Source organism: Zingiber officinale, chromosome 2B (genome assembly GCF_018446385.1).
Source record: "Zingiber officinale cultivar Zhangliang chromosome 2B, Zo_v1.1, whole genome shotgun sequence".
Classification (NCBI taxonomy): Eukaryota; Viridiplantae; Streptophyta; class Magnoliopsida; order Zingiberales; family Zingiberaceae; genus Zingiber; species Zingiber officinale.
The window spans coordinates 96,594,785-96,600,306 of NC_055989.1; positions in this window are offsets into that span (position 1 = coordinate 96,594,785).

Genomic DNA, 5,522 nt, shown 5'->3' on the forward strand with positions numbered 1-5,522 from the left:
AAATAAGTTTTCCAGACTCTTGAGCTGATCGGCCAAGTTAAAAGTCGAGTGGAAACTATAAAACCTTGTCTTCGTTAACGGTCAAGCAGCGACCTTAAACTCTTGTCGCCATCAAAAGTCGAGTGGCGACCTTGAGCCCTTGTCTACATCAACGGTTGAGCGGCGACCTTAAACCCTTGTCTCCGTCAATGGTCGAGCGATGACCTTAAACCTTTATCTTTGTCAACTGTCGAGCGACGACATTAAATCTTTATCTTTGTCAACGGTCTAGCGGCGACCTTAAACTCTTGTCGCCATCAACGATCGAGCGACGACCTTAAACCCTTGTCTCCGTCAACGGTAGAGCGACGACCTTAAACCCTTGTCTCCGTCGATGGTCGAGCGACGACCTTAAACCCTTGTCTTTGTCAACTATTGAGCGACGATCTTAAACCCTTGTCTTTGTCAACGGTCGAGCGACGACCTTAAACCCTTGCCGATGTCAATGGTCGAGCGGCGACCTTAAACCCTTATCTACGTCAACAGTCGAGCGGCAACCTTAAACCCTTGTCTCCGTCAACGGTCGAGCGACAATCTTAAATTTTTGTCGCCATCAACGATCAATCGGCGACCTTAAACTCTTGTCATCGTCAACAATCGAGCGACGGCCTTAAACCCTTGTCTCTGTCAACAGTCGAGCGACAACCTTAAATCCTTGTCTCCATCAACGGTCGAGCGGCGACCTTAAACCCTTGTCTACATCAATAGTTGAGCGACGCCTATAAAACTTTATCTCCTTCAACGGTCGAGCGACGACCTTAAAACCTTGCCACGATCGAGCGGCGACCTTAAACCCCAACTACGCTGAGCGATGACCTTAAACTCTGCGTCTTCATCAAAAAGCCAGGCAGTAGTTATAAACCTGAGACCGATGAGAAACGGCTCATCTAGGCAATTAATATAACATCGAGCGGTGGGCCACAGAGCCACACTAATGAAATATTTCGCTTCATGGTAAGTCGTTCGCAGCTCGAACCTTGAGCAGTAGTGTAATGAAAACATCTAAAAAAATATGAAAAAAAATCGAACGGCACAAAATGAAGGATTAACATTAAATAAAAAGGTTTATCGAACAAGCACATAAAAGGACAATATAGAATAACTCAGCATTCACTCAAGTAAGCTCACTCCAAAAAATCTAAAACATTGTCAGGCAACGTCTTAGTTAACTTGTCCTGACTGATGACCTTGCTTGTCAGAGCAGAGGGGAGGTAGCCGCCTTCCTTCAATTAATCGAGCATCCCGTTGATAGTAAGGTTGAATAGACGGAGTGCCTGATGGACGACCTTGTCGTTAAAAGCATCCGAGTGGATGTAAGCCTACTTCATGAGATCAAACTTGTTCAATTCGGCTCCTTGATAAGTCTCTAAGGCCGTTCGGGAGGCCTTAAGCTCTTCCTTCAAATTGGCCAGCTCTTTATCTTTGGCGTCGAGATGGATTTTCGAGGTGGAGCGTTCGACTGACCTCTCTCCCTCTCGGCGTTTAGCGAGGCCTCCACATTCTTCAAGTTTTGAGCCAGCACCCGAAACTCCTTATTTTTAATCTCCAAGTCCTCGATGGCCCGAAGATTCCTGGTGTTGGTCAAGTTAAGCTTGGACTCAAAGGAGCTGGTCTATTTATGAAGTAGAGCCAATTAAGCAGCCTGCTCGACGCCTTTCCTCTTCTCCGCCTCCAGCTGCTCGGAGCGCTTACTCAGATCGGCTCTTAGTTGAGCCATCTCAGCACTCATCTGCTCCAACTGCACCTGGGAAGCAGACGATTGGCTGCTCGGTGAACGTAGCTGCTTGACTTCCTACTCCAAAAATACGAGCCTTTGGCACATGACCAGACTCTCTACTCAATACTGCAAGGAACCCAGGAAAGTATTAGAGCCAAGTGGAAATAAATCAGAACATACAAGTAAAATGCTCACCCCAGTGGACATCTGGGTATGACTGTCGGCGAGTGCCCCTGGAGGTATGACCGCTGCGCGAGCCCTAGCACCAATATCTGGGCGAGCCCTAGCACCAATTTCTGGGCGAGCAACCCTGGATAATTATCTGGTGCTCAAGGGTTCAGGATTCAGTGTTGTCTGAGGAACGCCACTCATCCATAGGCAGATGAATGACTGTCGTTATGTGGCGTCGGTCACTCGGAGTGGACGAGGCTGACGTTGCTTTGCCAACCGAATGAGGTGATGACGCCGGTCAAACGTGGGACATGTGTGCCGCCGACAAAAGGGGTGGCATGAAGTCGACTAGCGGTGCAGCTATTAATCCCTCAGGCAGACCGGACAGTGACCATGTTCGGTCTGAAGATATAGAGCCTGGGGAGCACAGCGACTCCCTGATCAGGAGCAGGAGTGGAGGTTTCGCCCATCTCGAAAGGGGGATGAGGGACGATCAGTGCTGGAGTTTGTAAGACAAAAGTCACAGATCGAGAGGAACCTCCTTCCGCTCGGTGCCTTTGCGGTGTCACAGGGGCTCGTCGGAAGTCGCTGACTCCGAACCGACCGCTATTGGAACCATGGATGGTCGTTCAGGCAAAAGATCTGGTGTTGCAACCGTCGCATCACTCACAGCTACAGCTAACCGACTTCCTCCAGCACCGCTCCCCAGCACTTGAGTTCCCTCCTCCTCGAACGAGCGGATCATTGTTTTAACCAACCAGCTGCAGACCACGGCTCTCCAGCTCGTCCACGATCGCGGTGTTAATGTCTGCGTCCGCAAGCTTACACTTGCTGTCCATACGTGCTCGCAACATGATTCGAGATGCATAAAAAGAAGAAAAATCAATTAGATTTAAAGGTTGGGGAAAAGAAAGAGCATACCTAGGCTGGATGGAAGCCTTGTGTGGATCAGGCTCAGGCCGAACACGTAGAGGACACCCTCCAGTAGCAACTTGTGGATATGGTATTTCTGATCGGCCAAGCTGGAAGCTGCATAGAGGTACTCCGAAGGGCTCTTATATTTCTTGAGCTCGGGAGGTTTCGACACCTCTAATTGCCACTTGGTCGAAAAGTTTGGCGGCTCGGGAAAGCAAACCAAAAAGTAGTAGTCATTCCAATGCTTGTTGGAGGACGACATCTTATCTAAGAAAACTAGGCCTACTCGGGCCTGGAAGAGAAAAGTCCCCGACTCATATAATTTGGGATAATATAAATAGTAGAAGAGCCGAGGAGTAAGAGGAATGTCATGCAAGCGAAACAAAATGACAACCCCGCACAACAGCCGAAAGGAGTTCGACACTAATTGATGGAGAGAAATACGAAAATATTTACACACGACAGAGAAGAAAGGGTGGATCAGGAACCGTAGACTAGCGGTAAATTGATCCCTAAAGAAGCATACAAAGCCCGTAGGCGGCTCGTTCGGGCGGTCAAAAGCCAAAGGAAGACCGATTTTATAATCGGAGGGAATTTCAAAGGCAGTTCTCAAACTCTCAACATCGCCTCCGTCGAACCTGGACTCGATGGACGTGTACCAGAGTCCAGGGACGACGATAGGAGGTTGAGAGGAGCTTGCCATTGGAAATAAATGTCAACAAGAAACAACGAAGAAGTTTGATTGAAAGAAAGGACGCTAAGAACAACGAACATATCCGGTTGAAGGGAACAGAAAGCTACTAGAGAAATCGTTACGATCGTCGGAAAGGAAGAAAAACGCAGTGTCGTTGGAAAATTTGAAGACGAAGACGTAGAGTGAGGAAGATGACGACACACGCGAGGTTTATAAACCTCGAGACCAATCGACCTCAGCCGTCCGATCCAAAGCTACGGAAACCTAGAAGCAGATCCCATCGTTGGTTTTGAAAAGGCGCATGCTTCATTGCAAGAGGATATCATTGCAAAAGGCGCATGCTTTATTTGTAGGAAATGCATCCTTGTTCAAGTTATTGGTAGAAGAGCAGATTGGGGTGATTCTTATATGAGATATCATGGCTAAAGCTTGTGATTTCAAACTTTGGTTCCCCAACTGATGTTCTGTTGGACCTCTAGAAAAGTACAAAGATAGTTCTAACAGTCGATAGAGGATAATCGTTGCTCCATTTGTCATTTGAGAGATTCAAGATTGCTTAAGGGATTTGAATCGATTTAAATGAATGAATATTCAGTTTTGCTCAATTTGTCACCAAAGTGGATTGAGTTAATTTAGTTGGGAAGGCAAAATTTTCGACTTTTATTTGGTGATGCTTAGCTTTGACGATTAGTAAACAGAGTATCACAGAAAGAAATCAGAATAAAATATGCATACATAAACGCTAGAGTGATCTGATTATGGAGGAATAACATATTTATTCCATCTATGCTTTGGCTATCTATCTTTTAGATGCCTTGGAATCTTTCATCTTCGGCCACTTCAAGATCCATTCATCATGTAAAAGCCACAACTTCCTAATCTTTCAACTCGAGTAATCTTTATACTCACTGTATTCCTAGCAAGCTCAAATCTTTAATATCAAATGCTTTAATCCCATAACTAATATAATTGTACAATCCTATAATTATTATAACTATGTAATAATTATTATTCTATAATTACTATAATATAATATTGATTGATTTTGATGAGATGTAGAATATTTATATGGTACCAAATATAATTCATAGTAATTATAATATAATATTCATCAGATATAAAATATTCATATTACAGAGGCAGTTGGACAGGGGAATGGATGGACATGGTAGGATGGCTGCCGCCCCAGTGAGGGCAGGCTTGGTGGGCTCGATACAGACTAAGCAAGCATTGAAAAATGATCCTCTTCAAAAATGATAAAATTGACTGACTAGGATGTAATTTTTCGATTGACTATTTAAAGACGATAATACAAAGAATATCAGTGCCGAATTAAGAAAAAGTTTCTAGCATTGACCTTCCGACGATTAAATCAATCATCAAAATAGTAGAAAAGACGGTAAAAAATTATAATAAAGCAAAAACTCTAGCACAGATAACGCATACCTCTTTTTATATAGTACTTTGATAGTAGACATACACACTTCTCAAGGTATGTACATGCTTTCTCAATTATCTTATGAAAAGACATATCATGAAAGTATTTCTAACATCATTTCTTATAAGGTGCGTAAATCCCTGATATGATAGTAAAAATTTTCGTCGTACGATTTTATTTGTTAATCATGTCCTGTTATCAACGTCACTAACTCCCAAAAGAACATGATGAACTGTCCTACTATTGGATCGAGCGAGGGAGACGCTCGGCTAGTATTCCCCTTCTTGTTGCTCAAGGATGTTATTTTTCATGGTCACTTGAGCCCAGTAGATCGTTCCTCGCTCGGTCGGATTAACTTTTATTTAGTTACAGTTATGAGCATCTAATGTCTTTTATATGATTGTCTTGGCTGGATCAACGATCGGATCCTTTATGTCCGGTTGGCATGATCTTGACTTTCACCTCTATGTTAATTGTGTTTTTCCTTTGATCCATATTTGATGAGCCCCTTTTATTACAGCATCAGCTTTTATTACCGCATCAGATTT